Source organism: Lycium barbarum, chromosome 4, assembly GCF_019175385.1.
Source record: "Lycium barbarum isolate Lr01 chromosome 4, ASM1917538v2, whole genome shotgun sequence".
Classification (NCBI taxonomy): Eukaryota; Viridiplantae; Streptophyta; class Magnoliopsida; order Solanales; family Solanaceae; genus Lycium; species Lycium barbarum.
The window spans coordinates 19,898,654-19,910,124 of NC_083340.1; positions in this window are offsets into that span (position 1 = coordinate 19,898,654).

The window sequence follows — 11,471 nt, forward strand, 5'->3', positions numbered from 1 at the left end:
ATATCTATAACAAACCATTCCTATCGTTAGGAGGAAGTCCCATGAAAGTGATAAAATGGACGGCAGATTTTAAACCAGAAGTAGAAACATTGATTGTGCCAGTATGGATCTTAATCCACCAACTTCCTTGGCATCTTTTCAGATGGGATGTGATGTCAAAGATTGTTGAATCTGTAGGTATAGCAATAGCACCTGATCAAGCAACGTACTCCAAAACCAGAGGGAATGTTGCTAAGCTTAAGGTAGAGATCGATCTATTAAAGCCCAAACAAGACCAAATTTGGTTGGGATTCAATAGATTAGAAGGGTCTGAAGATGGTAAATGGCTAAATATCAAATATGAAGGGGTACCAAGTTACTGTAAAATTTGTTTCCTTCAAGGCCACATGGAGGATCAATGTAGAGTGAAAAAGGAAAGGGAAGACAAGAAGTTGAGTGGAGAAAATGCTAACAAGGGAGCGGGAATGCAAGCAGAGGAAAAGGTACAAGACAAAAGTGAGAGGGTACAAAAGGAAGTAGGAGAGCCAAGTAATTCAAAAGATAGTAACCAATGGGAAATACCAAAGAAAAAAACAAGGAGCAGAAAGAAGAATTTGGGGGAGAATGATAATAGAGGACAGAATCATCAGCATAAAAATGTGCCCAGTAACAAAGGCATTGTAATTCGGGAACCATCTCCTCAACAACAAAGAGTGACCAAGGATCTAGTAGTACCAGGAAAAGGAAAACGGGTGGATGAAAATGGGGAATATCAAGAAAACAAAAAAAACAAAAAAAATGGTGCCACAAAAGGAGATCCAGACCAAGCAAAATGCCCAGGAGATTGAAAACAACAAAACATCTCAAAAACATCAAAAGGAAAGTGGTACCAAGGAGAACATGGGAGGACAAAAGGAAGACACATGTATTCAAAAGCAGCTGATCCCAAAATACAATAATGAACAGAATAATCATACAAGCACATATGGAGGGGCCCAACATCAGGAGTTGTTTCATGAGTGTGACCAAGACAACGAAGAAACTCCACAACAATTTCAACCATCAATAATACATGAACCTCCCGATCAGACCATTAATCACATCATCCCACAACCTTTGTCTCCAACTGCTCTTCAAGTCTTGAATGGAAGCACAAGGATCGATAAAGAAGCTGATATTGGGAGTGCAAATGAAGATGATGAAGACGAGAATGAAAGTTCTGATCAAGATTATATAGAAGAAGAGAGTGAAACAGATGAGTCAGCGAGTGTCGATGAGGAATCTAGCTCAAATGATGAAACGGCAGAGAAGTTGATTGAAGTTTTCACTTCTAAAGCTGCTCCAAATAATGAAGTTGATAAAGCATTTGGGGAGGTGATTGAAAAGGGCCACTTATCACCAAGGGGAGCCAATTCCAGTAGAGGAGGTAGAACTACCAGAGGTGGTAGAGGTGGTAGAGGAGGAAGATCAAATGTTCAACAAACTGTGAATAAATCACAGGCCAAAAAGGTCCCAATCCAACAATTTTATGATTAAGTCCATATTTTGGAACATAAGAGGTACCAAAAGTCAAGGTGCCTTTGATAGACTCGTGAAAATGAAGATTACTCATCAGATTCCTTTTGTTGCTCTCATGGAGCCTTTTTGTAAACCAAAGAAGCTGAGAAGATGTAAATTTAGGTTGGGGTGTGGTTTTGGTTACTCCAACTGTAATAATAAAATTTGGATATTTTGTGAAGATTGGCTGGAGTGTAAAGTCATTGAGGATACAGAGCAGCAAGTCAGTTGTTCTTTGACCTTGAATGGTAACGCGATATTGGTGACTGCAGTTTATGCTAAATGTGAGGCTTCTCGAAGGTTTGATCTTTGGGATAACATCAGAAACATAGCAGCCAGCCATGATGTTCCTTGGATAATAGGGGGAGACTTTAATTGTATTCTGTCCCCTGATGAAAAATTGGGGGGTAAGGTACATAGAATGTCGAAGAGCATGGATTTTCTCAATTGTATCATTGACACAGATTTAGTAGATGCGGGATACTATGGTTCTGTATATACTTGGTGCAATGGATGGGAAGCTAGTAAAAGGGTGTGGAAGAGGTTGGATAGAGTGTTGACAAATCAGAAATGGTTACAGCTCTTTGATAATACATCAGTTAATCACCTTATCAGAACTGGATCTGATCACTCACCTCTTTTTGTGAGTGCAAAGATCCAGGAGGTAGAAACTCATAGTTACTTCAAGTTCTTGGACTTATGGGTGGATGAACCTTCTTTCCTGAATATTGTATCAGAATCGTGGCAGGAGGAGGTGACAGGGAATCCTATGTGGAAATTCCATCTAAAACTTAAGAATACTTGTAAGAAACTATCTTGGTGGTCTAGGAATGTAATAGGGAATATTTTTGACAAGACCAAACAATTGGAGGAGCAAGTGAGGGTGTTAGAGGAGAAGATGATTGCAAACAATAATGACACTCAAAGAATGGCCCTTAATAAAGCCAATGCTGAACTTATCAGACACCACAAGGTGGAAGAAAATTTTTTGAGGCAGAAAGCGGGGTTGAAATGGTTTGTTGAAGGAGAGATTAATTCAAAATTCTACCATTCTGTGATAAAAGGAAAGAAAAGAAGAATGCATCTCAGTAGAATGAAGAAAGAGGATGGTACTTGGGTGGAGGGAGAACAACAGCTTGCTGAAGAGGCTGTCACGGTCTTTCAAAATCAGTTTAGAAGTGAGCTAGTTCCAAGGGATATCTCAGTCCTGAACTGTCTCCCTAAACTGGTCACTGATGAAGATAATAGACATTTAATTATACCTCCTAGCTTGGAGGAAGTGAAAGAAGTGGTGTTTTCCTTGAGCACATCCAGTGCTCCTGGCCCAGATGGTATCTCAGCAAAGTTCTACCAAACTTGCTGGGATATCATAGCTGGGGATTTACTACTAATGATACTCTCCTTTTTTGCAGGTACAGATCTTCCTAAGGCATTTACTCATACATGTCTGGCCTTGATTCCTAAAGTTACCAATCCACAAGAATTCAGCCAGTTCAAGCCTATTAGTTTGAGTAATTTTTCATGCAAAATTATCTCAAAGCTAATGGCTAGAAGGCTATCCACCATCATGCATAAGTTGATTTCTCCAAATCAAACAGGATTTATTAGAGGAAGATCCATCACAGAGAATGTTATGTTAGCTCAGGAGTTAGTGCATAATATCAAAAGGTCAAACACTGAGGGAAATGTAGTGATGAAACTGGATATGACCAAAGCTTACGACAGAGTGGATTGGAAATATATATGCCAAGTCATGAGAAAGATGGGTTTCTCAGAAGTCTGGGTTGATAGAGTATGGAGATTGATATCAAATGTTTGGTATTCTATCATTATAAATGGAAAGAGACATGGTTTCTTTAAGTCTTCAAGAGGTTTGAGGCAGGGTGACCCACTTTCACCTTCACTGTTTGTAATTGGGGTTGAAGTATTTTCTAGATTCATGGAGCAACTCACTGACTCAGAGTTTATTCCATACTCAGTTGATAGGAATGGACCCATAGTTACACATCTCTGTTATGCGGATGATACCATGTTGTTCTCATCTGGTGATCAACTCTCATTGCAAAGGATGATGGACAAGGTAAAGATGTATGAGGTAGTATCGGGACAACTGGTGAACAAGGCTAAGTCATGCTTCTTGATGAGCCCTGATACAACTACGGAGAAGATGGAAGAAGTCTGCTCTATCACTGGTTACAGGGCATCAGAATTCCCATTTCATTATTTGGGATGCCCAATATACTTGGGTAGAAAGAAGATAGTGTTTTTTAATGAGATGGTGGTTAAAGTTTCTAATAGGATTCAAGGGTGGCAAGGAAAATTCCTTTCCTATGGTGGAAAGGCAGTCTTGATTAAATTTGTTTTGCAATCAATCCCTCTTTACTTACTGTCAGCTGTTAGCCCTCCTAAAACAGTCTTAAATCAAGTCGAAAAAATCATTGCTAGATTTTTCTGGGGGTCTGGTGATGGTAGCAACAAGTATCATTGGAAATCTTGGGAAGACTTATGTTATCCTACTAAAGAGGGTGGAATTGGGTTCAGAAGTTTGCATGATATATCACTAGCCTTTGCTGCTAAGGCTTGGTGGACATTCAGGACCAGTAACAATTTGTTCAGGACGTTCATAGAGGATAAATACTGTAAGAGAGGTCATTCAGTTTCATATAAGCTGAGGCCTGGTCTTTCACAAATTTGGAAGAGACATATGGAGATCAAGGAAGAAGCTGAGAAGTACATACTCTGGAAGATAGGTAAAGGTGATCTGTCCTTTTGGTGGGACAACTGGACAGGACAAGGAGTTTTGGCTAATCTAGGGGTCGAATGTCCTACTCCTAAGAGTACCAAAGTTCATCAGTTCATCAGGGAGAAAAATTGGGATGTTGATAGATTACAAGCTTTAGTTCCTTATCATTTGGTGAGAATTATCAGAAGAATCAAGATCCATCCGATGGATGAAGACAGGCCAGGGTGGACTCTTGAGCAATCAGGGAAATTCTCATGCAAGTCAGCCTGGAATGCATTTAGAAGCTCCAAAAATCATTCTTTAATAGGTATCAAAACATGGCACCCCAAACTGCCATTTAAAGTCTCATTCTTCATGCTGAGATTACTAGAAAAGAGGCTGCCAACAGATGAGATTGTCGCTAAAAAGTTTAAGATACAATCTACTTCTAAGTGCACTTGTTGTATCCATGCTTCTTGTGAATCAATCGATCATTTATTCTCCACAAGCCAAATAACTGGAGAGGTATGGTCCTTTTTTAGCAACTCTTGTGGAATCATCATTCAACAGGGAACAGTGAGAGCTATGGTTATGAGATGGTGGCTTACCAAACCAAAGAATAAAGTGCAAGAAGTGGTTTTGCAATGTCTCCCTACTGTGATATGCTGGCAAATATGGAAGGCAAGGTGTTCTTACAAGTTTGAAGGTACCAGGTATTATGCAGGGTAGGTCATCCATAATATTTGTTATCTTATGAACATGTTATTACATGCTACCTTCCCCTCTCTCAATTTTCATAATAACTGGACGAGCAACATGTGTCTGATAGGAAGATTGCAACAATGTCTAACCATCAAAAAAGTGATCTGGGTGAAACCTGCTTCAGAAATTTTCAAATTAAATGTGGATGGTTGTAGTAAAGGGAATCCGGGAAGTGCAGGAGGAGGAGGTATAGTGAGGGACCATAATGGTAATTTCATAATGGCTTTCTCGGCTTTCTTTGGAAGATGCTCAAATAATGTAGCTGAGGCAAAGGCTATGTTGATGGGGATTAAATGGTGCAAAACCAACAACATAAGGAGCCTTATTGTTGAGACAGATTCCGAGATCGTTAGATCCCTTGTTACTGATGAATCAAAACAAAATTGGCAGATTTTGTATTCGATCCAAAAGATAAAGGAATTGGTGAGGAACTACGAGGTAGAGCTCAAACATACTTGGAGGGACGGAAATACAGTGGCAGATTTGTTGGCCAACTGGGGGGTAAGAACCAAGAGGAAGACTTTCTTCACTGACGATCTCTCCCTTCCGAGACAGGTGATAGCTGCAATGAAGAATGATCAAGAAGGCAGATGTAACTTTAGAATTAGACCTAGGAATGGTTTCTTCTCTGTTAAGGACTTCATAAGTTAAGGATCAATTGGTTAGCTTTTTTGCTAGTTAACACCCCTTCGTGAAGGTATGTTTACTCAGTTTATTAGAGGCAATATGCCCGCCAAATGTGTATCTGCAAGAGGCTTGGTCTAGTCCTCCTCTGTGTAACATTGTCAGTGTTATGAGAATAAACTCAAGAGCCCATCTGGGCAATTGAGATGTTTACTGGAAAAAAAAAAAAGCAAGATTAAATGATATTTTGGTATATTCTATGTATCTTTAATTTAAAAACCACAAGATTGAAAAATCTTTTTTAACTTTTTAAACCTCATGCCAAGTCAAAATTAGACAAGCAAATTCAACTGAAAACTATATAATTTCTTATTCCACCGATAAATGACTTTAAATTGATTTTTTTTTTTTTTTCAAAAAAGGAGGGAGAGAGATAGTGAATGGTTGCACCGATTCAGACAAAGAATGGGAAACGGAATAAAGAATAAGTTGACATAGTAAAATATGCCATACACTAAATACCAATAGTGGAATTCAATTTTTTGCACAAAAAGGGGCCATATGTAGGACTATCTAAGAGCTTAAATTCTCTTTTTAACTTTTTGAAAGTGACACAAGAATAGAATTTTCAGGAAAATATCAAAATGCCTTTAGCTTTCTGATTTAAAAAAAAACTTCTTTTAGGTAAACGTCAGGGATATTAGTGGAATATTATTCTACATTCTTCGAATAAAGAAATACTATCAAATTTATGCTTTATTTGTTCGGTTGAGCCCATTACTTTTTTTGGGAAATTAAACGACTTTTATTGGGCATCACAAGTCAAAAAGATACAATACGAACAAGGATAATGACCTCCTTAGCTTTCAGTTTCGGCTTAATTACATTTTATATCATGATTTTGTGTTAGTTTCCATTTTTAGTCCATATATTTTGATTTAATGCTTATCTAGTTTATGTCATTAAAAAGTGTAATAAATTGACAATATAGCTCTATCATTGTCCGCATCGGATTGGGCTCCTCTCCATTTTCCCCAAGTTCTACCTTAGATTAGAGGCGCATGGCATGGGTTAGAATTAATGACTAAGATTTAATTGATTAAAAGAAGATCCTAACCATAGTTTATATAATTAATAACTTATCCATAAATATATTAAAATACTTTCTCTCTCTTCCTATTTAATATTCCATCTTTTTTTCAATCATGATAACTCTTTAATGGTGATATTTTTCAAAATATAGACAACTCTTTCAGAAATATACAACTACCAATTGAATAATGGGGTCTATATTATGTGAATGAGTAAGCATCATAATTGAAAAAATGGAAAATATCACCAATTGAATAATGGGTCTATTAGGGGAAAAAAATTAAGTGGCAAAAAATAATCTGGTAAATTAGAAAAAATATTTTACTGGGTAGGAAAAGTAAATAGGAAGAGAGAGAAAAATATTCTAATATATTTACGGATAAGTTATTAATAATGTAATCATGGTTAGGGCCTTGTTTTAGTCAATTAAATCTTTGCCATTAATTCTAATTCATGCCATGTGTCTCTAATCCAAGATAGAACTTGGAGAAAATGGAGAGAAGGGAAATTGAGAGGAGCCCAATCCGTCCGCATCTTATTTGTTTTTTAATTTCTTAGTTAAAGAAGATACTCTATCGCTTGATTTCCATCACGAAAACATTTGTTTTATTTTTCTTCATTTAGCATGTTAATTTTTAGATTAACTATAATAATATTCTAGCTAGCTTTTTATATCTTTTTAATCCAACAAAAGAAAATCTCAAAAAGTAGGTAAGAATTATTTGGTGATTAACTGTGAAAGCAATGACTTACACGAACTTAAAAAGTCAAAAGTCAAATCTATTTCTTCCTATGTTCTGAATATGATTTCCATTCTGCTTTAATCCGCAAGAGTCAAAAGTTACAAATTTAACTAAGATATTTAAAGAGTGCGTTTATATATATCTTAAGAAAATAACTTAATAAGTAAACTATAATAGTATCTACCATGTAATATGTTACAGATAATTTTTAATATGTCCTATTTCAATTTGTCATACAGCAACAACATACTCAATATAATTCTACAAGTTGGGCATGAGGATGTAGGAAGTACGCAACCTTTATCTCTTATCTTTGTGGAGTAGGGTCATACATTGAAAATTTAATTTGTCATACATTGGACAAAAAAATTAAAGTGGCAAACAATTTGAAGTAAATACTATTGTCTTTTACAGTAAAGGAAATACTATGCTGCATTATATTTCTTGTCAAACAAAGTTAAATAATTTTTTCCGTTAAACATTCTCATATGGGAAACAATAATCCTGCCAATGTATGGTCAAATGGAGCAAATTCTAGAGTTGTAATTACAAGCCAACCGAACGACATAAAATAAGCATAATATCACCCCAAGAAGAATGTGGGGCTCACAAATAGATCTCCGAACTCTATCAAGTTTTTGACTATCTGGCATGTTCCACATAAGTAAATTCTGCTAAAACAATTAAAAATTAGCGACGGATAAGTTATCAATTATATATAGCTAAATAACAAATTTATCAAAAAATATCAATAGTACGCAATATTTAACGACAAAATTCATAGTTAATTTCATTTTTTTTTTGTATAGTATAATTATAACATAGAGTCAGGTGCGGTGTGAATCTTAATAGTTAGTAAATTTTGAATATCAGATAATTAAATAAAGAACTAAAAATAAGTTAGGCTTGAAGAGGTTAGTTTTAGAAGAAAGAAAAAATCCATCTATAGAATCTCAAATCTTATGAACATTATTATGTGCTTCCTTGCTAAAGTTCAAAAGATCATATACTATGATTTGTAAACACTTTAATAACTAGGTTTAACCAGAAATGAATTTGCTTTTATACCATTTTGAAATGCTTATGATGAAGTCAATTATTGAAACCTCACACATAACCTACTAGTATAGTTTTACTATGTAAAGGCAATCATTAACAAAAACAATTCAACAGGTGAAAGCCGCGCCCTTCCCCCACACCCCCTCGCCCGCCTCTCCAACCCTAAAAATTTACTTTTAGGAAATTAACTTTTATTAAATAGTTTTAGTACTAAAAAGTTGTGTTAGAAAAGCTATAAGGTACTAATCCCTCCGGATCAAAAAAAGAGTCCACTTAGCCATTTGGACATTCCTTAAGAAACTACTCGCTCCAAGAAAAAAAAATGTAAATTGACTAAACTACCCCTAATTAAATAAACATTGAAATTTGATCACATAACACTTAATAGAGATAAATCTGAAAAGATAAGGTTAATTATATTTTAATTTAATAAGTAGATACTTTTTTTGACCTAAGAGAAAAAAAGGCTAAGTGAATTTTTTTTTTTGATTTGGAGGGAGTATAAGACTGGATGAGGGAATTTAATTGAACCCGTTTGTTTTGTTTTACCACACCTTTACACAAAGCACATATACGTGCGAATACTTATTTAAATGTCAGTAATTATTAGATTTTGAAAAGTTCTATGAATCCGCTACATCTGAGCTAAGCATATCTAAATTATCCCACAAATTTACATTGAATAATTAAACAATTGAATTATCTTTATGTCTCTCTATGAGTTTGGAAAAAGTATTTTCTCTAATCTAGCCAGTAGTACTTCTTATTGAAAGAAAATTATATATAAAAAAAAAACGAAAAAGAAATCAATAATTTAATTTTAATACGAGAAAATCTACCAACGCATTAGTCTTAGATCATGTGCACGTGTCAAGATATCATTCGTCCTTTTAATCTATAAATAACCGCCTCAAGCACTCTCTCCATATCTCAGCTGTATAGAGATAGATAGGTTTCTCTCTCTTACTGAGTCTCAGATCTGTATGATATATCTATACATATAAACATATGTATGTATATATGTTGAGGATTTTACCATTTATTGCGGTGGTCTCTAATTCGCTTGGTGCAGGTCGGGAACTGACTCGCCGGTAAGTCAATATTAAAACACACCTAGTTGAGTTGACGGTGATTTTTTTAATACATGATGATGATAGGATAGTTGCTTAATAAGCTTCAAGGTGTGTTTTAATATATAGACGGTGATAGTTCAAGTTGAAAAATAGAACATTTCTTAGTTGGCCTAGTCAGTTTTGAGGTTTGTTTTAATATATAGATAGTTATATTTCGGGTAGAAAAAGGAAACAGTTAGATAGTTGGCCTAATCAGCTTTGAAGCGTATTTTATTTTAAATATATAGATGGTGATAGTTCAGAACAATTGACAGTTGAGGTATATATGAAACTCGTAAAAGATTGATAGTTCAGGTGTGTTTTTGACCGTTTAACTTTAGATATGCAGAGAGATTTTCTTTTTCGGTTGATGAAGTAGTAGATGATTTGTTTATGGATACATAATGTGTCTAGTCTATAGCGAAGTTTGTTCCCGCCTTGCATCAACTGAATCGGAGACCGCGGTGAATTGGAATTATCTCCGCTACATGAGGTTTGCATTTTCAATAATTTTAATTGCAAATCTATGCATATATGTTTATCTATGTTGTGTAACAGATTGGATTTATCTGGATCTAGCTTATCAATTGTGTGTGTCTTTAGACCTAGATGTTTCGTGTTTATTTGTGCTTCACAGGATCTAAGAGGTGGCGGAGCTTGTATAATTTCTTTGAGGCTTAATACATAGGTAGCCTCTTAAACTTGTCGGGATATTACATAGACACTCGAACTATGTTCTGTTCCGATTGAACACCTCAACTTCTAATAAAGTGTTCCAATTAGATAGTTTCGGTTCAAGTTTTCATTCGTGTCTATTAGGTAGTTAAATTAATCACATAAAACATGTCATCTCCTTTAATTATACGCCTTCACCTCAATAAGTTGGCAGTTTTTGGCAGTTTACATTCTATTTTGAATTGGTGAAGTTAAATTAAGGATAAGAGTTGCAAAATAATTCTAGAAATCCAATTATGGAGATTGCCATGGATGAACTATGTAATTAGATATGTTTATCTGAATCTAAGAGTTGCTACTGCTGAATTATGAATTTCATTGAAAGAAGCGGTTTTCGTATTTTGATGCAATTGATAAATTGTATAGAAGCTTGGTTTGCGATAGACTTATGGTAATTTTCTGAGTGACCTGAATTGAGACCCGAGCCAGATAGCATTTTCTAGTTGGATTATATCAATCTAATTCTTGAAGATTAAACTTCTATCTGATTCTTTTAGTTTGCTTGTTCTCACGCTTGCATATCCTCTGAACTTTGAAGTTGTTATCCACTTAGGATGAATGCAGTAGAAAATTTTGTTTAAACTCTTGTAGCGATGTATCAGTTTCCAGTTAAGAAAGCTTTAATGCGGTTTTTCTATTTTTGAACTTCAATAGAAGAGAAATCCACTAACCCAGCAAGTTTTTTTTTTCTGATTCTCATCTTGGATTGTGCTATGTTTGCGAAATTAATATGCCTAGCTTTGATGTTCTGGAAACTTATTATCTTTCTTATGTACAAGGAGTAAGGACCTCTAAGAATCTTATATTTATAATTGGTAAAAGAGACTATACTTTCCAAAAAAAAAAAGTTTCTAATTGGTGGAAGCAATTATTGAGGATACAAGCTACATTTGTGTGAAGCTGGAGAACTTTGAATGCAGATAATAGTTTGTATTTAATTTGACGTGTCAGAAAAAAAACCCGAAGAGGTTTGTATTTGAATTTGGTACGAGCCATGGTGTTCAAGATTATGCAGGATGTGCCATATGTAGTATTTCTGAAATGTATCTGAAATCGGTATTTATAAATATATATGTAGCTTTGAAC